General features: G+C 36.2%; 1 long non-coding RNA gene across 1 annotated transcript in view; it reads left to right on the top strand.

Annotated features, from left to right (window-relative positions):
- The window catches only part of LOC134736476 (uncharacterized), a 155,202-nt gene that overhangs the window by 28,701 nt on the left and 98,859 nt on the right, over nt 1–27,642 (top strand). The window lies entirely within an intron of this gene.

The following is a 27,642-nucleotide window of genomic DNA, read 5'->3' as shown; positions in this document are numbered from 1 at the left end:
ACTGAAGCCAAATTCCAAGGGATAGTTAAAATACTCTGACAATGTACTTAATATGTTCCAGCAGACAGAAAATAAACAAAAAAAGAACTAGCAGTAAAGTAGGGTTACTGGAAGAAACAGGTGGCAATTTGAACAATGGGGAGAGGGAGAGAAAAGAGAGAGAGAGAAATGGAGAGAGAAAGAGCAAAAGATTCATTTTAGGGATGTCAAATAAAAATCAAATCCAAAACTAGTATGGAAAGATTTTATTTGCAAAGATTATTGCAGGTGGGGGAAAAGTACTATTGTAACAGCATCTCCCCTGTTTGGCTATTGTGACCGGAAGAACTCTCTGAATATAAAATATGCAAATAACCCAAGGGATAGAAGAAAAAGAATTTTTTCTTTATAAAGATGAGTGAACAAGGTTAAAAATAATGAGCTATGGGCATGTGGGATAAACGAAAGAATCATAACTGGACAGTAGATCAGAGAATGTTTTACCTAGAGGCCAGCCTACTCTCAGGAGAGACTGGTAAAGAGAGGTTGAATGCTAGTTAAGGCTGAGAGTGAGTGAAAATTCAAGAACCCTGAAGGAAGGAAATAATCTTAACCAAAGTTTGGTCAATAGAAATTTTATTCTTATTCATCAGCTAATTATTTATAGGCAAAAAATGGAAATATGAAAGGTGTATATCTGGTCTTGTCATAAGTGCACACGGTGGCATCCAAAGTTTTATCTAATATGGGGAAGGGAGCTTCTTTGCAGTACGTTGTTTCCCAGAACAAGAAAGAAAGGCTGTGTGGGGATAGGGTGAAGGTGGGAGGAGGGGAGCGAGTGAGTAGTGACGTGTGTGTGCAATTTCGTAACTTCCACTTTTTATTAGGATTACAGGGCTCAAATAAGATTAAATGTCAGGGAGATGTTTTTATAGCACAATAAAATTGTGTAAGACTTATACTTTTTGTATTGCAAACAATCAGGAGGTAAAAAGAAGAATAGTCACTGTTGGATAACTAAATTCTTAACTGAAAGACTACATGTTAGAAATATCATAAAACTTAGACCAAAATTTCAGAAATAAAGCAATGAACAAAGAGGTAAAAGAGTTAGAGTACCAATAGTGACTACGAATGTGGAAAAAAATTTAAAATAGTTATGAAGCATCTTTTAAAATGATAAAATTAAGGAGAGACAAATATGTAAGAAGCTATAAAGAAAACTTCTCGATATGAAATTTTACAGTTTGTTTACCCAAATTCAAGGCAAGATTGAAAAAAACATGTACACAAACAAGCACTCCTATAAGCAGATATTAGTAAAAAAAATTAATTTTGGGGGGTCAACAGAAAATATTACAAGCCTCCAATTAGATAACATAATTGATTTGTAGAAGTAGAAATAATGAAACTGATATTAGGTTTCCTAGCTGCAGGACAGGAAGCTAGAAGACTATAGAATAGCATCTACATAATAATACAAATACACCTGAAACTCAGTGTCCATATATGCAACTAAAAATATATCATTCATCAGTCAAGATAATAGATATTTGCCAAGTTCAAGAATTCAGAGGTTATATCACTCATGCCCTATACCAGAAAAAAAAATTAATAAAAAGACATCAAAATAATGCATTAACCCAGACTAAAACTTGAAATAGAGGAAGATGAAGAAAGAAAGACTGTGGTGAATAATTAACCTTTTTGCATATATCTCTATCAATCTATTGATCTATCTATCTAGTCTATCTGTTGAAATCTAAATTAAATCTTGTTAACGGAGTGCCTCAGATTGTAATATTTATGCTGAACAGGATCCTTGAAACAAAATAGACATAATATTTAGTTTAGTGCAAAAGTAATTGTGGGTGCTATCATTACTTTATATACCTTAACAAGAATAATAGAAACTGCCAAACCTCAGAGCCAGACAGGCGGAAGGTGGGGAGTGATATATTTCAAAGGTGACACCAGAGTGGGTGGAGAGTACAAAAGTCACATTAGTTTAACATTTAACTCTTATACACTTATCTCTTGAAGGAGGAAAGCAGTGAAATAATAGATTTGTACAGGGAAACCACTAAATTAACTCGTGGGAAAGACAACAATGAATGGTAATATGGTTCACACTGGCCAAAGTAAAGAATTTTGGGAGAAAAATTAAACAATTAAAGTATGATTAAAAGTAAATTTAATATGTATACTGTTAAATGTAAGTGGGTCATTGATTATCAGAGATTATCCTACTGAATTAGGGAGAATAAACAGTTACATGGTGCTTGACACAAACCAAATGCAAAGATGCACAATAGACAACCACATAAAAATAAATATTAAATGGCACCATTAATATCAGATATGGGCAAGTTAATGATAAGATTATTAAATAAGATAAATATGCACACTATATATTGATTAGAAGCTTAATTAATGAATTAGAGATACTAGATTGATCCACATACTTACATGCACACCCCAAAATATCAATTAAATATACAAAGTCAAAACTATGAAAAATTCAGAGTAAAGAGAAATAAAGCGCCGGGCGCGCGGTGGCTCACCCTTGTAATCCCAGCACTTTGGGAGGCCAAGGCGGGCGGATCACGAGGTCAGGAGATCGAGACCACTGTGAAACCCCGTCTCTACTAAAAATACAAAAAAATTAGCCGGGCGTGGTGGCGGGCACCTGTAGTCCCAGCTACTCGGAGAGGCTGAGGCAGGAGAATGGCGTGAACCCGGGAAGCGGAGCTTGCAGTGAGCCGAGATTGCGCCACTGCACTCCAGCCTGGGCAACAGAGGGAGACTCCAACTCAAAAAAAAAAAAAAATTTTAAGAGAAATAAAGCTTGGAAAGCAAAAATTTATTTAGTTTTTATTGCATATTAATATATATTATTATATTAAATATATTAAAATAATGCATATTATTTTAATAAGTAGACTATTTAATATTCCAAAGTTACTAATTGTATATTCAAAATAAAATTAAGTTATTGATGGCATTAGTATATAGAAATTTTTGTATTCATTATTTAAATGGAGAATATAAAGAGAATATTCATTTTTTGTGTTTCCATGGAACATTTTCACACATAGTCTTTGAGAAAAGTTTAGCAAATTCTCTTATCAGTGAACTCCAAAAGAAAAATACATATAAAAACATACCATATATTATTATTTTCAAACCAAGGCACAAATTTCTGAATTACCTTAGAAAGAAGAAGAGATGAACCCTAAAATTCAATCTATCTGAAAAGCAATGAAAAGGAGAGAACACTTTAAACCAAATTCTAAGCCTGAGAATTTTGAGGAATGGTGTCATTATTGTAAACAGAATTAGGTGGTGATCCCAGTTTTAGCCAGAGCAAACTAACAAAGTCTTTGAAACGTGGTGTGGAGCTACTAAATTGGAAAATGTAGTTTTTACCATTATGATTGGCAAAGACAGTTCAGAGAACGAGGGATGAGAAGAGAGACATCACCTTCTCTGTATTGCATTGTAGCTCATAGCAGCTACATTTCCTCATGGCTCCACCTCTTGCTTGACTGGCCCACCTGTCAGGCAAACTGGCCTCTTCTTTTACTAGAAGAGTAAAAGAAGTTAACAAAATACCACAGATGGAGTAACTTAGCAGAATTTTAGCATTATTCTAGCATTATTTTCTGCTAGAAGCCTATGATTAAGGTGTCAGTCTATCTGGTTAAGGAGTTTATTCTTGGTATGCAGATGGCCACGTTAGTGCTATGGCTTCACATGGTCCTTTCTCTGTGTATACAAGCATTTCTTAGTATCTCTTTATGTGTCCAACTTTCATTTTCTTATAAGAACCCAAGTCAGATTTGATTAGGGGCTACATTAATGGCCTCATTTTAATTTAACCACCCCTTTAAAGGCTCTGCATCCAAACAGTCACATTCTGAGGCACTAGAAGTTAGTGCTTTAACACATGAACTTGAGAGGAATACAATATTGTTCATACCACTCTTTTATTTGCTCTTCAGCCTATGAGTGGTAGCAGTGTCTGGCTGTGGTTAATCACTCATAATTTTGTGTTAGCATTGTTGCTTTTTGATCACCTTTGCTTTTTACTTTTAGAAATATTTTGGAATTATACTTCACTTCATTATGAATTTTGATACTTTAAGAATAAAAACCTATACAGCATTACATCTCATTTCCTCTAAAACTCACATTTCTGTTGGCTACTGTATTAGTCCATTTTCACACTGCTGACAAAGACATACCTGAGCTGGGCGCGGTGGCTCATGCTTGTAATCCCAGCATTTTGGGAGGCCGAGGAGGGTGGATCACAAGGTCAGGAGATCAAGACCATCCTGGCTAACACGGTGAAACCCCGACTCTACTAAAAATACAAAAAATTAGCCGGGCGAGGTGGTGGGCACCTGTAGTCCCAGCTACTCGGGAGGCTGAGGCAGGAACCCAGCCTGAACCCAGGAGGCAGAGGTTGCAGTGAGCTGAGATCGCACCACTGCACTCCAGCCTGGGCAACAGAGCGAGACTCCATCTCAAAAAAACAAACAAAAAAAACATACCTGAGATTGGGCAATTTACAAAAGAAAGAGGTTTAATTGAACTTAAAGTTCCACCTGGCTGGGGAGGCCTCACAGTCATGGTGGACACAAAGGGAAGCAAGTCACATCTTAGATGGATAGTGGCAGGCAAAGAGAGCTTGTGCAGAGAAACTCCCATTTTATAAAATATCAGATCTTGTGAGACCCATTCACCATCATAAGAACAGCACAGCAAAGACCTACCCCCATGATTCAATCATCTCCCACTGGGTCCCTCCCACAACACATGGGAATTATGGAAAATACAAGATGAGATTTGGGTAAGGACAGAGAGCCAAACCATTTCATTCTGCCCCAGCCCCTCCCAAATCTCATTTCTTCACATTTCCAAATAAATAATGCCTTCCCAACAGTCCCCCCAAATCTCAACTTATTTCAGCATTAACTCAAAAGTCCAGAGTCCAAACTGTCATCCAAGACAAGGCAAGTCCCTTCCACCTATGAGTCTGTAAAATCAGAAGCAAGTTAGTTACTTCCTAGATACAATGGTGGTACAGGCATTGGGTAAATACGACCATTCCAAATGAGATAAATTGGCCAAAACGAAGGGACTACAGACCCCATTCAAGTCCATAATACAGGTGGTAGTCAAATCTTAAAGGTCCAAAATGACCTCTTTTGACTCCATGTCTCATATCCAGAGCACACTGATGCAAGAGGTGGGTTCCCATGGTCTTGGGAAGCTCTGCCTCTGTGGCTTTGAAGGGTACAGCCTCCCTCCCAGCTGCTTTCATAGGCTGATGTTGAGTGTCTGCAGTTTTTCAAGAAAAACAGTGCAAGCTGTCGGTGGATCCACTATTCTAAGGTCTGGAGGACAGTGGCCCTCTTCTCACAGCTCCACTAGGAAGTACCCCAGTGTGGACTTTGTGGGAGATCTGACCACACATTTCCCTTCTGCACTGCCCTAGCAGAAGTTCTCCATGAGGGCACTGCCCCTGTAGCAAACCTCTGCCTGGACATCCAGTCATTTCCATAAATCTTCTGAAATCTAGCTGGAGGTTCCCAAAACCAAATTCTTGACTTCTGTGTATCTTCAGGCTCAACACCACATGTAAGCTGCCAAGGTTTGGGGCTTTCACCCTCTGAAGCTATAGCCTGAGCTCTACATTGGCCCTTTTAGCCATGGCTAGAGCCACTGGGATGCAGGGCATCAAGTCCCTAGGCTTCCCACAGCACAGGCACTCTGGACCTGGCCCATGAAACCATTTTTTCCCCTAAGCTTCTGAGCCTGCGGTGGGAGGGACTGCCATGAAGACCTCTGACATGCCCTGGAGACATTTTTCTAATTGTTTTAGGGATTAACATTAGGCTCCTCATTACTTATGCAAATTTCTGCTTGAATTTCTCCTCAGAAAATGGGATTTTTTTTTCTATCACATTGTCAGGATGCAAATTTTTGGAACTTTTATGCTCTGCTTCCCTTATAAAACTGAATGCTTTTAACAGCACCCAAGTCACTTCTTGAATGCTTTGCTGCTTAGAAATGTCTTCAGGCAGATACCCTAAATCATCTCTCTCAAGTTCAAAGTTTCACAAATCTCTAGGGCAAGGACAAAATGCCACCAGTCTTTTTGCTAAAACATAATGAGAGTCACCCTTGCTCTTGTTTCTAACAATTTCCTCATCTCCATCTGATATCACCTCAGCCTGGACCTTACTGTTCATATCACTATCAGCATTTTTGTCAAAGTCATTCAACAAGTCTCTAGGAAGTTCCAAACTTTCCCACATTTTCCTGTCTTTTTCTGAGCCCTCCAAACTGCTCTAATCTCTGCCTGTTACTCAGTTCTAAAGTTGCTTCCACATTTTCAGGTATCTTTTCAGCAATGCTCCACTCTACTGGTACCAATTTACTGTATTAGTTTGTCTTCATGCAACTGATAAAGGTATACCTGAGACTGGGCAATTTTCAAAACAAAGATGTTTATTGCACTTAACAGTTCCATGTGCCTGGGGAGGCTTCACAATCATTGCAGAAGGTGAAAGTCATGTCTCACATGGCAGCAGACAAGAGAGGAGTTTGCACATGAAAACTCCCATTTTTAAAACCATCAGATCTCGTAAGAGTCATGAACTGTGACCAGAACAGTGCAGGAAAGACCCACCCCCATACTTCAGTCATCACTGGGTTCCTCCCATGACACATGGGAATTGTGGGAGTTATAATTCAAGATGAAATTTGGGTGGGGACACAGCCAAACCGTATCAGCTACTAACATAATTTTAGTAATATCACCATCCTGACCAAGCCCTCAGAATAGGCATGCATACTTTGTAGATGTCTCAAATGTAATGGAACACTTTTTCCTGTTTTAAAAATTAAATACTAACATATAGAAGTTTTCTATTACGTAACAGTATGAACTACCAAAAATAAGAGTTCAAGACTAGTATTGATGTTGTGGTTTCTCACTATAATTCCAGGATGATATTTTTCATGAAACTCTCATGGTAATTTAACAACTATGAATAAAAACTCTTAAGATATCTTAACATAAAAATATGACTCTGACAGTGAAAGGTTTTAGTCAAAGTAAATCATATCATGAACCTAAACTCTAGATTCAAGGAAGTACACTCTTCATCTGGTGAAAAAAAAACCCCACAAATTTATAACATAAAGGAAGTGAACAGAGTGAGAGATGAGTTAGGAGCAATGCTTTTTATTTTTGCAGAGGTAACTAAGTATAAACAGGGTCTTAGAGTTTTTAGAGAGCTTTAAGTAAATTATCTCATTCTCCCTCAACATTATTCTGAGAACGTTGCAATTAACATTACATTATAGATGTAATAACTGAAGCTCAAGGATCTGAGTATTACAATTTTTACTACATTGTTTTTGTATGTGCACATTCTAAGTATCATGGTTAAACCATGTATGGAATCCTCTTCTCATCCTTTCTATTCATCCACATCCCTGCTTGTTGATGACATTTTAAAGTGGAATAAGTTGGCTGATCAGCTGCTTCTTACAGATTATAAAATAAAAACTTAATAGAAGATGAACTTCAGTATGTTGGCTACTAAGTTAATTTATTGTATCAGGATATATTCATTATTTTATACCAAAACAGATGTCAGGATATAAACTTTTATTGTTTGAAATTCTTCACAATGAAGTCTTAAATTATTCTTAAAAATACTTATAAGAGGGAAAACAAATGGGTTCTCCTTGGAAATAAGTGTATGTCTTGCAGATTGCCTGTGAAGAGAATGTTCAGGTTGTATGAGCTTTTAACACTTTACTCCTGAAAAAAATAAGAGGATACATCTATGCACTTTTTAAAACTTCATTGATTGATTTATACTATAAAATTAAAAAAGAAAAGATTAGTTATTTAGTTTCATAGTACTAGTTAAAAGTGGAACTGCAGATGGGAAAAAACATTCTAATTTCCTGTAAGGAAATAAAAAATAAAATATCTAGTAATATATCTAGTAATAGCTTGGTAGCATTCAGTAAAAACAGTTTTGAGTTTTATTTCTGAGTCAAAATTTCCAGCATACAAAAAAATCATGTTGATTGTATAAATTATTGTTTAAATAAAATTCAAGTAAAATTATTCTCAAATACATTTAAAGTAAAATATAAAAACTTTGACATATGTTTACATATATGCTAAATATAACTATTCAGAGAATAATAAGCATCAAATCTTGTTGAAGTTTGCTTTCTAACTTAATTTAATTAATTGTTTAAAAAATTCCTTTAGAAAATTTTAAAAAATTGTTGGATTAGTCAGTGTTCTCTAGAGGAACATAATATATATATTATATATAAAAATATATATTTTATATATATTATATATATGTATATAGAGGGGAGTTTATTAAGTATTAACTCACAGGATCACACTGGAGGACCACAATGACATTTTGGATCCCCTAGAATCAACATCAGCTCAGAGCCAGTGTCCAGTAGTCCCTGAAAAGTCTGATCATTTCCCTTTCCCCAGTGCACAGGTAAAAGGCTGGAGGTCCCTTTGGGGAAGGATGGGAGAAAGATTCACTCCATAAATTGTCAGTAATGTAGTAGGGTGCTTCCTCAAGGGAACAGGGCCTCCCCTTCATTCAAGGGGTTCTGGGTCTGTAAACCTGGCTCAAGTCTAGAAATTGATTGAGGAGTTGTGATTCTCTTTTGTCCATTCGACCTAGAAGTTTTCTGCTTGTATTAATTAAGTAGAGATGGAGTAGGCTTCCTATCAATTTCACTTCTAGGAACACTGTGATTAGTTAGCCAATGCAAGAGCTCTACAAGAGTCAGACTATTCTGATTTCCGCTTTGCCTCTGCTATCCACTATGGTAGCTACGCCCACCTTGCCTTTAACAGTTGAGAGCCACCACTTGGCTTCTGCCATCTCGGGATCCAGTTATTCCTATTGTATTTAAATATTGTAGTTGAGTGACTGCAGTTCTCACTATTAGATCTGATATATAGAGAAGAGCAATTACAGGGCTCTTCAAAGATGCAGGTGCTGCCCTCACGAATCTATTTTGCAAGGCATTGGTCAAGGGTATATCTTCTGGACCCTCCCCGCTGGGATGAGTAGGTGCAAAGTGACTAATCCTCTCCACGATCCCCATCTCCTTAAACCTTTGGATAACTTCCTCTACATTAAACCAAGGGAGATCAGGCATTTCTGGCTCACTCACAGTGGGCCATCTTTTAATGCGTATTTCAGCTAACCAAACAAATAAACTATTAGAACATTTGTTTAACTCCCCAAGCTGCAACATTAAATGCAGAGTCCCTATTTAGTGAGCCCAAATCAATAAACTCAGCCTGACCCAGCTGTATGTTCCTTCCACCATTATCCCACACCCTTGATATCTATTCCCATACTTGTTCTCTAGATTTCTGTTTATAGAAATTAGAATACTCAAGCAGTTTTTTTTTTTTTTTCTTTTTTGGAGTCTCTCTCTGTTGCCTAGGCTGCAGTGCAATGGCACAATCTCGGCTCACCGCAACCTCTGCCTCCCAGGTTCAAGCAATTCTCCTGCTTCAGCCTCCCGAGTAGCTGGGATTACAGGCACATTCCACCACATCAGGCTAATTTTTTGTTGTTTTTTTAGTAGGGACCTTTAGCAGATCAGCCACTCACATGATAAAAGCTTGTGACTGTTTCTCCACAATTTCAGCCCTTTCTCTACAGGAGATAAACCTCTCATTCAGGGCAATCTTAGCAGATTTGAGGCTCAATATCTGCTTCTGAAGCTGGGAGATAGAATCCCTGAGTTCATCATTTTCTTTCATCACTTTGTCCCCTGAACTGAGGAGCAAATAACCAGCTTCATTTTGTTTCTTGGTTCTCTACATATGGTCAAAGGTATTATGTATAGCGTCACTAAACTCCTCACCTCTCATGAGCGATAAATCAGGAGTGTCAAATGCATTTATTCTGCATAACTCTCTAAACAGTTCATACCAAGGACTACCAGTGTTCTCCACACAATTAGAAGTAGAGTCGTTAGCAATTTGGGGTCTAATCATATTAAGCAGCCAACTCCAGAAACCCTAAAACCAATGAAAGAACTCCATCCTTAATATTCTTTTCCTTTAGAACAACTCCTGGTACCAAAATCTGTATTAGCAACAGAACTAATATATATGGGAGTATATGTATATATATGTGTATATATACGTATATATACACATATATATATACTCCCATATATATTAGATATATACATATATATACACACACACACATATACACACATATATAATAAAAATATATTTATATATATAAACTCTCATGTATATTTTTATATATTTTTATATATATATATATCAGACTTTATGAAGTATTAACTCACATAATTACAAGGTCTCACAATAGGCCGTCTGCAGGCTGAGGGGCAAGGAGAGCCAGTCTGATTTCCAAAACTGAAGAACTTGGAGTCTGATGTTTGAGGGCAGGAGCATGAAGCATGGGAGAAAGATGTAGACTGGGAGGCTAGGCAATCTCTCTTTTCACATTTTTCTGCCTGCTTTTTATTCTAGACATGCTGGCAGCTGATTAGATTGTGCTCACCCAGATTAAGGGTGTGTCTGCCTTCCCCAGCCCACTGACTCAAATGTTAAATCTCTTTAGGCAACACCCTCACAGACACACCCAGGATCAATACTTTGTATCCTTCAATTCAGTCAAGTTGACACTCAGTATTAACCATCACAATTGTTTTAGAAAATTTGCCTTTAAATGCACTTCACCCACAATGGTGGCACAATGTATTTTGAGTAATGCGTGGATAGGGAGAGGCAAACGAGACAAAGAAAAAAAAAATGAAAACGTTGAACCTTTTAAAGACCCCCACTGACCACATCCCAGTTTTCTTCAATTATCATATTTTCTCTTCTACTGTCTCTTCTTCATTGACTTTCCCCAAATCGGCACATTTATAACATCTTTGAGAGTTCTGTGGCCAATAATCCTGCATTAAACATCATACCCTTGATTCTTTGTAATTTTAATTTTTTATTTTTTAACAAGATGTGAGATAGTGAGATAACTGCATTGTGCTTTTCTTCCTTTCTTTTTTTTTTTTTGACTGAGTCTCGCTCTGTCACCCAGGCTGGAGTGCAGTGACACGATCTCAACTCACTGCAACCTCCTCCTCCCAGGTTCAAGCGATTCTCCTGCCTCAGCCTCCTGAGTAGCTGGCACTACAGGCATGTGCCACGATCTCTGGCTAATTTTTTACATTTTTAGTAGAGGCGGGGTTTCACCGTGTTAGCCAGGATGGTCTCGATTTCCTGACCTCGTGATCCGCCCATGTCGGCCTCCCAGAGTGCTGGGATTACAGGGGTGAGCCACCGTGCCTGGCCCCTGTGTTGTGCTTTTCATACCATGGAATACTATGAAGCAGTAGCATTGAAGGGACCAGGATGAATTCATATCACAAATATATACAGTATAAAACAATAATAGTGAGCCAAATATAAAACAATATACAAATATAAAACAATAATAGTGAGCCAAATAAGCAAACTGAAAAATATAGAGGATATGATTCATTAATATAAAGCTAGGATCAGGCAAAAGTAGACAATATTTTAAAGGCATAAAAACATAAAATTATGAAGAATAGAAAGTGGATAATAAATACAAAAATTTGTGGTGGTGATTCCCTTTGGGGTAAAGGAAGGGGTTCACAAAAGGATTCAAAGTTCTTGCAATGTTCCATTTCAAGCTAACTAGGGTATATAGTTGTTCTTTTATTTTCACCTAACACGTGTTCTGTTGTTTAATAGGTATACAATATTTAGTAAAAAATTTAAAATCAAACAGAAAAAGTTAAATTTTTCTTGGGCTCTATCAATTATATTTCATCTTTCTTCATCTTTTATATTCTTTGAAGGGATATGGAAAACTAATCATTTAACAAATGTTAATTAATTAATTAATTAATTATTTTTAAGTTTTAAGTTTATGGGTACATGTGCAGGTTTGTAATGTAGGTAAACTTGTGTCACTAGGGCCTGTTGTAAGGTGGAGGGTGGGAGGAGGCAGAAGATCAGGATAAATAATTAGTGAGTATTAGGCATAATGCCTGGGTGATGAAACAATCTGTACAGCAGACACCCATGATGCAAGTTTACCTATCTAACAAATCTGCACATGTACTCCTGAACTCACAAGTTAAATAAAAAAATAGAGAAAGTATTTTTTTAAGTATTTTGTCTTGAAGTACCTTGTCTTTATACTACTAAGATTTTATACATAGGTTTGTTGAATATCAAATTTGCATTATATAGATTTATATCTTTCATGACTTAGATGATTTTGCAGTTTTAAAGACAATGCTTAGTCTAAAGCACAGCTATTAATAGTGTATTTAGGTTTCGTGAACCATAACATTATCAGAGGAACATCTTTAAGACAAACTTTTTCATTTTATCAAGGAAATGTCTCAGAGCCCTGAATTTTATGTTAAAACAAAACTTAAACAGAATAATATCAAAACAGGATCAAGCAAAATGAACTAAATTTAACATTGTAATTGTCTATTTTTAATTGCTACATGTACACAAAATCACAGCTTTGTACATATGATTGCTACATATACATATAATTACAGCTTTGTACATATCTATATAATAGATTCTTAAAGTCTTCACTAAAAATTTTGGGGCAGCAATAATTTACACAGAAAAATTAAAGTTAAATTATTAATACAAAAGTAAATATTCCCTTAGTAATTATAACATTAGCAATATAGTGATAGGACTGCAATAGCACAGTATATTAGTTTACCAGGGCTGCTGTAACAAGGAATCACAAACTGATAGCTTAAAAAAACAAAAATCTATTGTCTCACAGTTCTGGAGGCTAAAAGTCCAAATTCAAGGTAGTAGTAAGGTTGGTACCTTCTGAGTGCTGCAAGGCAAAAGTCAGTTCCATGTTTCTCCTCTTGTCTTGCAGATGGCTTCTCTTCATGTCTCTTTACAGTGTTTTACCTATACATATGCCTATCTCTATGTCCAATTTCCCGTTTTTATAAAGACACCAGTCATATTGTATTAGGGTCCACCGAATGACAATTCAAGGAATAAAAATATGCCTTAGGCTTTCTCCAAGATTCATACTTAAAATATGAGGTAATTTTTAATATTTAACTATATGGAAAAATTTACAGTATTATAAAAAACATTTTTAAAATGTCTAAGGTAAAACTTTCTAATCTTTCATTCAGATCTCTAGCTTCCCCTTTCTGAGTTGTGGGAATATTTTCCTAAATATATGTACTGATGGTAGTGTTTTAACTTATTTGTCCCAATGGGATCAGGCATATATTTTTTTTAAATATGCTGAGAGAAATGGCACTTTTTGTAAATGCTGAATCTTGTTTTAATGAAGAGGTAAAATTTAAAAATGTGAAGTTTAGCTTGATCATGGAACATGTTATCCCGTATATTATCACACCTTTAATTTGGATAGTTGGTAGGTAGAAATGATAATGTTTGACATATTTTAAAATTGCCTACAAGTGGCAATTTTATATGATTTAACTTAGTAAGGATGGAAAACAAAGAAGATAATGTTTCACAATCCTCATCGCCCAAAGGAGAGTCCAGAGAGGAGGTGCATCAGTTTAAAATATTACATAGATCAAAACTGCTTCTTTTCCCTTATCGCCACATCTTAAGAAAAAAGAAAATATTAAAATAAGTTTAGGAAGGATTCAAGGACCAATGCGGACAGCATGGACCATAATGCAACACTGTGTAATAAAGAATTAACTTTAACTAAAGAGAGGTCTCCGCTCTGTCCCAGCACTTAGGTGATGACCTTTTAAACCTTTGAAATTTTCCAAGGGAGGAGAGTGTCTTTGCTATTGATTGTAGGCCCCTCAGACCACAAATTTATATTTTATGTGAAGAAGGTGACTCTTGGTGGGCACCTAGATATTTTATGCTAACACAATGAGTACGGCTGGTGGCCATGTCAGAAACATGAATTATATGGTTTTCCCAACTGGAGCTCTAAATCATGTGCTATCAGTTCAAATCTGGGAAGACGAGGGGGCTGGAGATTAAGTTCAACCACATGGGCAATGACTCAATCAATTACACCTTTGTAAAGGATGAGCTTACCTGGTTGGCAACACTCTTTGAGCAGTGTCACACCCGGATGTGGAAAGGGATTTTTCAGATGGAACCTTGAGAATCATAAAAGCTTCACATTTCACATTCAATTCTTTGAGTCTTCACCTTATATGTATTTATTTGGCTGATTCTCATTTTTACCCTTTTGCTATAATAAAACTGTAATTACATGTACAGCACTCTTCTGAGTTCTGTGAGTCATTTTAGCAAATTATCAAACCTGAAGGAGTCTGTAGGGAATGCTGGATTTGTAGTCAGTTGGTCTGAAATGAGGGTCATCCTAGAAATCCCTGAACTTGCAACTGATAACAGAAGTCTTGGACAGACTCAGCAGCCTGGAAGACTGTATCATTATTCTTATCACTATTTAGTTTTGAGACAGGATCTCACTCTATCACCCAGGCTTGCTGGAGTGCAGTGGCACAAACAGGACTGATTGCAGCCTTGACCTTCTGGGGTCAAGTGATGCTCCTGCCTCAGCCTTCTGAGTAGCTGGGACCATAGGTACATGCCACCACACCTGGCTAATTTTTCAAATATTTTACAGAGGTAGGATTTTGCTATGTCGCTCACACTGATACGAAACTCCTCGGCTCAAGTGACACTCCCACCTCAGCCTCCCGAAGTGTTGGGTTTAGAGGTGTGAGCCACTACTCCAAGCCTGAAGGACTGTATTCTTTACCTCTAGTTTGACCTAACTTCATGTAATCATAATTAAGTAAACCAAAGAAAATTTTAGCAATAGATGTGTAGAACCAGTTAGAGACTGGAGAAACAGAGAAGCTGAAAAGTTAAAGTGCTTTAGCTAATAGACATAGGTTTGTCATATGGAGGACTATGTTTACGGTTTAGTTTTTATGAGATATTACTTTCATTTATTTGAATTGACCAGCTCCTTTTAAAGGAGTGGGGATGCATCGATTTCATTTAAGTTCCAAGCTTTGCTGTAATCTTATCTTTTTTTTTATTATACTTTAAGTTCTAGGGTACATGTGCACAACATGCAAGTTTGTTACATAGGTATACATGTGCCGTGTTGGTTTGCTGCACCCATTAACTCATCATTTATATTAGGTGTTTCTCCTAATGCTATCCTTCCCCCATCCCCCTACCCCATGAGAGGCCCCAGTGTGTGATGTTCCTTGCCCTGTGTCCAAGTGTTCTCATTGTTCAATTCCCACCTATTAGTGAGAATGTGCAGTGTTTGGTTTTCTGTCCTTGTAATAGTTTGCTCAGAATGATGGTTTCCAGCTTCAACCATGTCACTACAAAGGATGTGAACTCCTCCTTTTTTATGGCTGCATAGTATTCCATGGTGTATATGTGCCACATTTTCTTAATCCAGTCTATCATTGATGGACATTTGGGTTGATTCCAAGTCTTTGCTATTGTGAATAGTGCCACAATAAATGTACATGTGCATGTGTCTTTATAGTAGCATGATTTATATAAATCATGTAATCTTATTCAGTTTCTGCTGGACCATAAAACAAAAATACTTTTGATAATTTATTTAAATGGGAGGTATTTCCCATTGTGATCATTCTAAACTACCTTTCTTATGAATTCTCATTGTCTCATTGCACTCAGTAGAACAAAATCTATTTCATTTGCTGGTAAGTCTTCAACTTGTTTACCTTCAACTGTTAGGGAACTCTTATGTAAAAACTTGCCATTTATTGTACAAGGAAATAGGGAAATGCTGAGCAATAAATTACGAAAAGGTATCAGATCATTCATTTATTCAGTTATACTGACATCAGACTGTCAGAAATTTTTTAAAAGATTGGCCTTTTTAAAGATCTGCAATAAAGAAAGCAATAAATAAAATGGTTACCAGCCTCAGGCTGGGCACCATTATGTACATGGTTCTTTAATACATCAAATGTGTTTCCTTTATACAGGCTTTCTTTAATACAGTAGATCCAAAATCTTGTCTAAGAATTGCCTGGAGTCTTGTGATGGAGGTTCCTTGTGAAAGATTCTCCTTTCTTATGTCCTTGCAGGGTAAAAGAGACTTGGGAACACTCGATTAGGGAGAGTAAAATATACCTTCAAGTTTTATACTTCAAGAAGGATTTTTTTTGAGATAGATGCTCAAAACAAAATACTGGAAAGGATCACAGTATTTTACACATAAAATGTTTAATATTTTTTATAAAGAATCATACACTTTGTCTGGGAAATAAGGGTTGCTGCAGCTTTCCAACAAATACAGTGCAGGTAATTTATTTCTTCATAAGCATTTTCCAGACTTATTGATATGTTTATGTGTAGAATTGTCTTCTTGTTGCTTGCCTTAATTCATCATTAGTGATTATCATGTTCCAGACTTCCCATCACGGTTTCCACTTTCAATCCCAAAGCCATTTATTTGGGAGTGATTATCCTTATCTCCCTGATGCAATACCATTTTCATCTTTCAATTTATTTTGTTCAAATTAGTAGCAACAGAAACAATATGCAGCAAATTAAACCACAAAATATATGAAAAATACATTGCAATGGACTAAATGTGTTTCCCCCAAATTCATGTGTTAAAATCTGACCCCCAATGTGATGGTATTAGAATGGGATTAGTGACCAGATGTGGTGGCTCATGCCTATAAACCCTTTACTTTGGGCTGAGGCAGGCAGATCACTTGAGCCCAGGAACTTGAGACCAGTCTATGCAATACAGTAAAACTCAATCTCTACAAAATATATAAAAATTAGGTGCTGAGATGGTGGGCACCTTTAGTCCCAGCTACTTGGGAGGCTGAGGTGGGAGAATCAGTTGAGCCAAGGAGGTGGAGCTGCAGTGAGCTCTGATTGCACCACTGCACTCCATCCTGGGTGACAGCAAGACTCTCTCTCAAAAAAAGAAAAAAAAATTGAATCAGTGCCTGCTGTGATTTGAATGCTTATACCTTCCAAAACTCATGTTGAAATTTAATTCTGAATTAAATTTTGGAAAGTAGTATTGACAGACGGTCATTTAAAAGGTGATTGGCTCATGAGGGCTCTGCCCTCTTGAATGCATTAATACACTCATAAGTTAATAGATTAATGGATTATAAGTTATCATGGGAGTGGAACAGGTGGTTTTATAAGAAGAGAAAAAGAGATCTGAGCTAGCAGGCCCAGTCCACTCACCATGTAATGCCCTGCACCTCTCCAGGTTCTTCAGAGTCCTCATCAGCAAGAAGGCCCTCACCAGATGGGGCACCCCAACCTTGAACTTCTCAACCTCCATAACTATAAGAAATAAATTCATTTTCTTTATAAACTATTTGGTTTCGAATATTCTGTTACAAGCAACAGAAAATGAACCATGAAAGGAAATAGATCCTGAGAGCTGAATGTTTGGGCAATGAATACCTAAAAAAGTGAAAGTGTCTTAGGAACTAGGTAACAGGTGGAGACTAGAATTTCGAGAAGTAGGCTAAAAAAAGCTTAGATTCTAGCCTAGATCCTTGTCTATAAGACTAAAAGACTAGGGAAAGTTTCAAACTCCTTAGAGATTAGTGAGGTGGTTTTGACAAGAATGCTGATAGAAATATGAACAGTAAAGGTCATTCTGATGAGGTTTCAGATGGAACTGAGGAAAAAGGTGTTGGAAACTGGAATAAAGGCTGTTCTTTTAATAGTAGGCAAACAATGTTGCTAACCTCTGTCCATGCCTGAGGGCTTTGTGTAAGGCTTCATATGGGAGTGATGAAGTAGGGTATCTGGCCGAAGAAATTTCTAAGAAAAATATGGAGACAGTTGCAGGGTTCCTTCCTTTCGGCTGCTTACCCTGAGATTCTAGAGAAAAGAAATAATTTTAAAACAGAATTTATAATTAAAACTGAAGTAGAACAGAAAGATTTGGGAAACTCTCAGTCTGGCCACTCAATGAGTAAAAAAGGATGTTCAGGAGAGGAAATCAAGGATATAGCCCAGGGACTATTTGCTAAAAATGATTAGCACATGTACAAGGAAGCCAGATATTATTCCTGAAAAGAATGGAAGAAAAACTCCAAAGTAATGTCAGAGATCTTCAAGGCTGCCTTCCCATCACAGGCCCAGAGGCCTAAGACGGCGAATGATTTCAAGGGACAGGCCTAGGGTACTCTCCACAAACTTACTTCCAAGGGCTGCCTTAGGACTCTGCTTCCCATACCTCAGTGCAACACTCTGAGGCTGCCCCAGCCATGGCTCCTGCTGCAGCTCCAGGAGTTGCAGGTTATAAGCCTTGACACTGTCCATGTGATGCTAGTTTGCAGAAAGCGAGAGCTGTGGAGGGTCAGCAGCCTCCACTCAGATTTCAAATGATGTATTGAAAAGCCTAGGGGCCCAGGCAGAGTTTTGTCACAAGGCCTACCATAGAGAGCACTCACTCACTGGAGCAATGCTGAGTAGAAATGTGGGGTTGTAACTGACACAAAGATTACCAACCAGGGCAATGCATAGTGGAGCCATGCAAGCAGGACAAATACTGGGACTCCATAACTGTGAAGTCACCAGCAGCATGCAATGCCCACCTGGGAAACTTTAGGCACCAGAGTCCAACCAGTATGAGCAGCCATGTAGACCCTACCCAGCAAAGCCACAGGGCCAGGGCTTCCTGATATATTGGGGGCCAAACCTCCACCTCAGTGTGTCCATGAGATGGCCCATAGAGTCATAAAAGGTTTTTCTCCAGCTTTAAGATTTAATGTCTACCCTGCTGGGTTTCAGGCTCGCTTGGGGCCTATTATTCCTTTTTTTCTCCCCATTCTTACCTTTTGGAAAGGAAAAGTCTATCTTATACTGGCACTACTGTATCTTGAAAATGCAAAACTTGTTTAAGATGATTACACAGGTTCACATATGAGACTCTGGACTTTGGAATTCTGAGTGGGTGCTGAGACAAGCTAAAGCTTTGGACTATGGGGAGACAACAAATATATTTGTATGTTAGAAGGACATGAGTTTGGGGGATCCGTGAGTAGGATGCTATGTTTTAAATGTTTGTCCCCTCCAAAACCCATGTTGAAACCTCATCCCCAATGTGATAGTATTGAGAAGGGGGTCGTTAAAAGGTTATTGGGTTATGGGACCTCTGCCATTATGAATAGACTGATCCATTCATAAATTAATGAATTAATATATTAATTAATTAATGGGTTATTATGGACATCAGACTGGTGGCTTTATAAGGAGAGGAAGGCAGATCTGAGCTAGCATACTCATCTGCCTTGCCATGAGATACCCCCTGCCACCTCCGGACTCTGCAGAGCCCTCACCACCACAAAGGCGCTCATTCAGTGCAGCCCATTGACCTCAGGCTTCTCAGCTTTCATAACTGTAAAAATGATTTTTTAATTTAAATTATCCAGACTCAGGTATTGTTTTACAGGCAACAGAAAATGAACTAAGACAGTACCCTTAAAAAAAGAATCCCAGAGAGTTCTCTAATTCCCTTCCTGCATGTAAGGATATAATAAGTCATAAGAATTCAGCAGTCTGCAACTCAAAAGAGGATTCTCACCAGAACCTGAGCATGCTGACATCCTGTTCTCAAATTTTGAGCCTCCAAAGCTGTAAGAAATAAGTTACTGTTGCTTATAAGCTACCCAATCTCTGACACATTATTATAACTGTTCAAATGAAGGCATACATACATTAAAAAGTGAACAAAGATAAAGTTAAGATAATCTTAAAATATATCTTTGACACAAATATTACAAAAAATTTTCAGTTCGTTTTCATTCAAATTATATAAGGAAGTCTATAAAAATCCAATAATAATTTTTGTTTCTGCTTTTCTATCCACTATTTCCCTCCAATTAAATATCCCTAAGGATTAGAAAAATCACCTAAATTTATGTTACTAGGAGTTTTGCTATTGAGATTCTTGCAGAGTGATGCTCTGGAAGAAAATATACTTTAATAAGTCTCTTTTTGCTCTTGCTTCAGTTTTGTTTGAGTCATGTAAATAATTAATACCCAATGGGAAAGCATTACAGTCAGCAGGTCTACTTTCTATGTATCATATTTCTAGATTTAAAAAAAAATTCAGTCCCATTAATCTGTTATTTGGAAATGTTATGAAATGTATGAATAACATTAGTATTAATTCATAAGACATGTTGAGAAAAGTTATAATATCCTCTTTTGCACAATTGTGATATAAACATTTATTTTTTTCTTTAGATATTGAAGAAGGAATCTCCTTTTTAATGACGAACATTTCCTTTCTTTCTTACCCTTTAATGTATTGCTTGAAATTTTTTTCTTTTTTTTTTTTTTGAGATAAATTTTCACTCCTGTTGCCTAGGCTGGAGTGCAATGGCATGATCTTGGCTCATCACAACCTCTGCCTCCCAGGTTCAAGTGATTCTCCTGCCTCAGCCTCCCAAGTAGCTGGGATTACAGGCACCTGCCACCACACTCAGCTAATTTTTGTGTTTTTAGTATAAACAGGGTTTCACCATGTTGGTCTGGCTGGTCTTGAACTCCTGACCTCAGGTGATCTGCCTGCCTAGGCCTCCCAAAGTGCTGGGATTACAAGCATGAGCCACCACGCCTGGCCTCCTTGAAATATTTTCGTAACAGTCATCTTAAAATAATTTTCTTTAACATCAGTATACTTTGGAAAAATTTATTATTACATTTTCACACCATGAGAATACCAAACTCTTTTCTAGTTTTGTTATATTTAATGTAAATTTAAGTAGTGAGGAAAATGGCAAGAGTCTGGATGTTATAGTACTGTATTTTCTTTTGAGGTTAGTTTTTGTAGTGTCAAACTATATTTTTATTCAAAATTTTTATAGCATATAAACTCATACAATAATTAAGTTTATTACTGAAATTACTTCAGTAATTAGAAGATATTAGTGACTATATATAGAGCTATTTCAGCTAAAGGTCTTTATTCAAATAAGCTGAATTAAATAGTTTTAAAGTTATCTGTTCAGAATTAAGCTGCAAATAAATAAAAGTTAAGTTCATCACAGCCATATCTTCTGTTTACTAACTATTCTAATAATTTTCCATAAAAATGCATCATTAATTTTAAAATAGATGCATCATCATCATTATTATTTTGCTTTGATAAATTGCATGATACCATATTTTATTTGATGGTAATATTACAAAATTAAAATCTTATGGTATAGCATAATCTACTTTTATTAATTTAAAATACCATATTTGTATACTAATTTAGGTTATATTAATTATAATTTTATTCAAAATGGATTTGTTCTATGGGTCAGATATATTTTGCTAACCATTTCTTTTTCTGGTCATTTTTTAAAAACTAAATCACTTTAACAAGACTTCATTGGTCAGTTATTATATTACAATGTACAAAACTCTTAGATACTCTTGATTCAATAAAAGCAAATTATCTCTACTTAATATGCCATATAAAATTTTTTCACGATACATTGGAGGAGTCAATGATAATAATAAAAAAATTCTCATTACTTATAACCGCTACCAATCAAGTACATGGTTTTCCTCAAAATATAATGTCCTAGGTAAAACAAGAAGTTAAACTGTTGTATCATTAAAATAGAGTGCAAAATAATGATTGCTTTTTATGAAAAACTCAGTGGTCAACTTTCAACATAATGCTGAATATGAAATTAGTGAACTAGAATATGGGGAAACTGCATAGTGTACTGAAACATTAAAACAGGGTCCCGAACATCTCTCCTTAAATATTACCTTCTCAAAAAGTCATTCCATGGCAAATTTTATTTCCCATACATATTTTCTCCTGCTCCTAGCATTTATTTAGGCCCCTGGAATTTATGAATATCTAAAATATTTGTTTTATCTGTTAATTTTTTTTTTTTTTTTTTTTTTTTTTTACAGTCAGTCTCTTCCCATTGAAATATCTGAGAAGGGTTCTTTACTACTTTGTTCCCTGATGTATTCTTGGTGCCGCAAACTATTTATTACATAATGGAAGCTTTATTAAAGATTCACTAACTTATACTGCTGTTAACATCCTAAACAAATCTAAGTAAATTAAGAGTTGACTCTCCATATTCCATATCCTTATTCCATAGAGTAGCTTCAGTCAATAGAAGCTCCAATACTCCCTGGCTACACCATCTGGAATATGTCTCCATGTTCTCTCCAGCAAGGGATGAGAGCCCTAAAAGGCTTGACTGATAATTAGATGGTTTGGTCCAGAAGTGCTACCCATCACTTTTTTTCAAGAAGCAAACACGTGGTCTGCTTAACTTCCAGAGGAAATAAAGTGCAACCCTCTAGTATGCCTGGAAAAGGAGGAGAACCATATGTGTGTAAACGATAACAGTTTTTTTCAATACAAATTTCTATCATAAAGACCAATAAATAAATACATGCACTAATCACAGAATAAATTGTGATTTATCACATGCCTTTGATTTAGGAGACTGCTAGTGTACGTGCTGTGTGAGGGTTCAGCTCTAGGCCAAAGTGCTGCTTGTGATATTTTAGGCTTGATATTGGTAAGAATACATGGTGTTCTTAGGAATCATTAAATTGACATACAAATAAATAACTACCATTAGAGAGACACAAAGAAAAGATTTACCTGAGAAGCTGATATAGTTTGGCTCTGTGTCCCCATCCAAATCTCATCCCAAATTGCAATCCTAATTGTTATCCCCATATGTCTAGGGAGGAAAGTGGTGGGAGGTGATTGGATCATGGGGACAGTTTCCTCCATGTTGTTCTCATAATAGAGCTCTCATAAAATCTGGTTGTTTGATAAGTGTGTGGCTCTTCCATGCTTTCTCTCTTCCCTGCTGCCTTGTGAAGAAGGTGCTTTCTTTTCCTTCACTTTCTGCCGTGATTGTAACTTTCCTGACACCTCCCCAGCCATGTGGAACTATGAGTCAATTAAATCCCTTTCCTTTATAAATTATACAGTTTTGGGTAGTTCTTTATAGCAATGTGAAAACCGACTAATACAGAAGCTTTCAGTCAGTAATTTGGAGAAAGGGGCTTTTGGGTAAATACAAGGTTAGTCTTATGTAATAACATAACAGTGAATATTACTGCATTTAGTTAATGCCAAACCAAAGACAAGTTTATGGGAACTCAAAGCCACTGGATTCAACAGTAAGGTTTTTAGATATTTTTCCTTTTTGATGTTTTTTTTTTTTATTTTGGAAAAAGATAATCACTTTAGCCTTCAAAGGTTTAATATTTCCTCCAAAATCTTTGATAAACTCCAATTATGTGTTCTGTTTTTTGAACATGAAGGAAGTATAAAGAATTTTCTCTTCTGCAAGTAGTATATATGTGCAGAACACATCTTTTTCTACTAAATACATTTTTTCTAATAAATTACACTCTTTTGAAAATCAAACTAATCTCATATAAGGCATCTGCAAATTATTCTTGAATTTTTATATTTTTATATGTTTTACATTGAGCATTTTCTTATCTCAATTCTTAAATGATACCAGAGTTAGAAAATATTATTTTCTAAATGCAAAATAGGCTATAAATGTGGATTACATATTCTAAAATAAATACTAAGTAGCAAAATTGCATAAAACTTTGTTATATTATTAGTTATTAAATTTTATTACTTTTATTAATTATTAAAACTTATTGCATTATTTTCAGTTGCCAGCAAATATTTATATTCTAGTTGTTGGGTGTTCCATTCCTGTGGTGCAACCTACTGTTTGCAAAAATACATCTCACATCATATCACTCTGTCAGAATAGTGTCATAAAGAACTAACATCAGGTGTTGCTTTGGCTGCTATGGTTGCTGTGTCGTTTACCCAGAGTCTTGCATCCTGTCTGTGTATATATATATATATATATATATATATATATATATATATATATATAATTGTGGCAATTATTTTATATAAGCTACCTTGCATTCAGAGTAATATCAGACCCTTTATAGTCTCTGAGTTAACAATACCTATCTTCTTTTTATTATTTACTTATTTTCATTATTATTATTTTTAAATTATACCTTAAGTTCTGGGGTACATGTGCAGAACGTGCAGTTTTGTTACATAAGTATACGCATGCCATGGTGGTTTGCTGCACCCATCAACCCGCCACCTACATTAGGTATTTCTCCTAATGTTATCCCTCCCTCAGCCCTCACTCCCCCATCAGGCCCTGGTGTGTGATGTTCCCCTCCTTGTGTCCATGTGTTCTTATTGTTCAGTTCCCACTCATGAGTGAGAACATGTGGTTGATTTTCTGTTCTTGTGATAGTTTGCTGAGAATGATGGTTTCCAGCTTCATCCATGTGCCTGCAAAGGACATGAACCCATCCTTTTTATGGCTGTATAGTATTCCTTAGAGTATATATGCCACATTTTCTTCTTTTTAAAAAAATCTCAAAAGCTCTATGATGATAACATATTTAACTATCCTTGTATTGATTCAGCTTCTCTACTGTATGTTGTCCTATGTTTAACTATCATCTCTAGTTCAATAATTGTTGTGTCAGAATATATTATTGTGTATTATCCCCAGGTAGAATGCATAGGTAGTATATCAACTGAAACATTGCATTTTGAAAATCACATCCATTGTTTCTGAGAGATGAGGTTATAAAGAATACTTTTGTCATATCCACTTGCCTACCACCCAAGATGTTACTATTTTTGTCTAATGCTAACCTATTCTTTTTAACTTAATATGTGTGTTTGTACATTTTTGTTTAAAAAGAGTGCACATGTTGTTTAAGAAAAAACTGAAAAGCTTAGATGGCTAAATAAGTGTTTTCACATTAAAATAAGCAGACGTTCACATTTTGGGGAAATCTAGAATATTTCTCACTTCAAGTGTCATTTGACCATGAAGATCATGATGTCATCAGCATTCCCATTCCATTTCCCAGAAATGAAGTCATCTTGATGTTTATAGTGTGCTTCAGTTTTGGGTCATTTTTATCAGTAAATTCAGACATCTTAACAGATTTGTAAAAAGACAATGCACACACTACATTTCTTCTCTTAAAACTATCTCTTACAGATGAGTAAAATCACATTTTTAAAATTACATGTTTTTCAAAACTTCTTATGTTTCATGGGCTCAAGATGTTTTATGCTATAACATAATAAGAAGAGAAAGGTAATCCTCCTCCCCCACACGCCCCATGCACAGTAAGAGTATGCCCAAGAGAACAGAGGCAACAGGTGATTAAGGACAGTCTCCTAGTGTCCACTAAAGCAGGCATGAACAGCATAAGAAATCAGTTCTTTCTGACTGAAAGCAGTTTATAAAATGCTAGGATATTGTTGATATTGTCAATGTGAGATCAGAGATGACACAAACAAATGAAAAAACATTCTATGCTCATGGATAGAAAAAACAGTATTATTAAAATTGCCCAAAGAAATTTACAGATTCAATGCTGTTTCTCTCAAACTACCAATGACATTCTTTACATAATTAAAAAAAAACTTTAAAACTCATATTGAACCATATAGGAGCCTGCATAACCAAAGCAATCTTAAGCAAAAAGAGCAATGATGAAGGCATCACGTTATTTTACTTCAAACTACACTACAGAGATATAGTAACCAAAACAGCATTATGCTGACACAAAAGCAGACAAGACAAATGAAACAGAATAGATAGCCCAGAAATAAGGCTGTACCCCTACAACCATCTGATCTTTGACAAAGCTGACAAAAACAAGCAATGGGAAAAGGACTCCCTATTCAATAAATGGTGCTGGTATACCTGGCTAGCTATATGAACCTGGAACCCTTCCTTGCACTATATACAAAAATCAACTCAAGTGGACTAAAGACTTAAATGTAAAACCCAAAAGTGTAAAACCCTCAAAGACAACCTAGGCAATACCATTCTGGACATAGTAACTGGCAATATTTCATGACGAAATGCCAAAAGAAATTGCAACAGAAACAAAACTTGACAAATGGGATCTAATTAAACTTAAGACCTCTGTACAGAAAAGGAAACTTTCAACAGAGTAAACAGACAAACTACAGAATGAGAGAAAATATTTGCAAATTTTCCATCGTACAAAGGTCTAATGTTAAACATCTATATGAAACTTAAGCAAATTTACAAGAAAAAAAAGCAACTGCCTTAAAAAGTAGACAAAGGACATCAACAGACACTTTTCACAAGACCTACATGCAACCAACAAATATATGAAAAAATGCTCAATATCACTGATCATTAGAGAAATGTAAATCAAAACCACAATTAGGTACCATCATACACCAGTCAGAATGGCTATTTTTAAAAAGTCAAAAAGCGACAAAGGCTAGTAAGAGTGCAGAGAAAAGGGAATGCTTATACACTGTTGGTGGGAGTGTAAATTAGTTCAACCATTGTGGAAGATGGTATGATGATTCCTCAAAGAGTTAAAAACAGAATTGCCATTTGACCCAGCCATCCCATTACAGGGTACATACCCAAAGGAATATAAATTTTTCTACCATAAAGACACATGCATGTGTATGTTCATTGCATCACTATTCACAATAGCAAAGACATGGAATCAGCTTAAATGTCCATCAATGGCAGATTGGATAATGAAAATGTGGTACATACACACCATGAAATACTACACAGCCATAAAAGAAAATGAGATCATGTCCTTTGCAGGAACATGGATGAAGCTAGAGGCCGTTATGTTTAAGCAAGCTAATGCAGAAACAGAAAACCTAAAACCACATCTTCTCACTAATAAGTGGGAGCTAAATTATGAGAACACATGGACACAATGAGGGGAACAACAGACACTGGGGCCTACTTGAGGGTGGAGCATGGGAGGAGGGAGAGGATCAGAAAAAAACACTATTTAGTAGTAGGCTTAGTACCTGTACAGCAGGCCCTCATGACACAAGTTTACCCATACAACAAACCTGTGCATGTACCCCTGAACCTAAAATAACTTTTAAAAAATTAAATGAGTAAAATTAAAATTTTAAAGAGAAATATTAGAATTTCACTGTGTCTTTCTAGGACTATGTCTTTTAAAAATAAATAATTATAATTTAAATTTTTTTTCTTTTTGAGAAGGGGTTTTGCTTTTGTTGCCCAGGCTGGAGTGCAATGGGTTCAAGTGATTCCCCTGCCTCAGCCTCCCAAGTAGCTGAGATTACAGGCACCCACCACTACTCCCTGCTAATTTTTGTGTTTTTAGTAGAGATGGGGTTTCACTATGTCGGCCAGGCTGGTCTCAAGCTTCTGACCTCAGGTGATCCACCCGCCTTGGCCTCCCAAAGTGCTGGGATTACAGGCGTGAGCCACCGCGCCCAGCCTTAACTGATATGTTGAAGCATTTAAGAAAAATATTTTGAAGCACAGCGTAAATGTTAAATTATACCAATACAAAAGGTTTCTTTTTAAATAATTTTTTCGTTTTTCTACCTATTCCCCTGCCAAGAAAAAGGTATAAAATGTACTCAAGCTATGCTATATGTGGCAAAATTAGAAAAAAAATCTTTTCGATTACTACTTATTTTTACAGTAATTATT

The sequence above is a fragment of the Symphalangus syndactylus genome, chromosome 4, assembly GCF_028878055.3.
Source record: "Symphalangus syndactylus isolate Jambi chromosome 4, NHGRI_mSymSyn1-v2.1_pri, whole genome shotgun sequence".
NCBI lineage: Eukaryota > Metazoa > Chordata > Mammalia > Primates > Hylobatidae > Symphalangus > Symphalangus syndactylus.
This window is presented reverse-complemented; position numbering and strand designations above follow the sequence as displayed.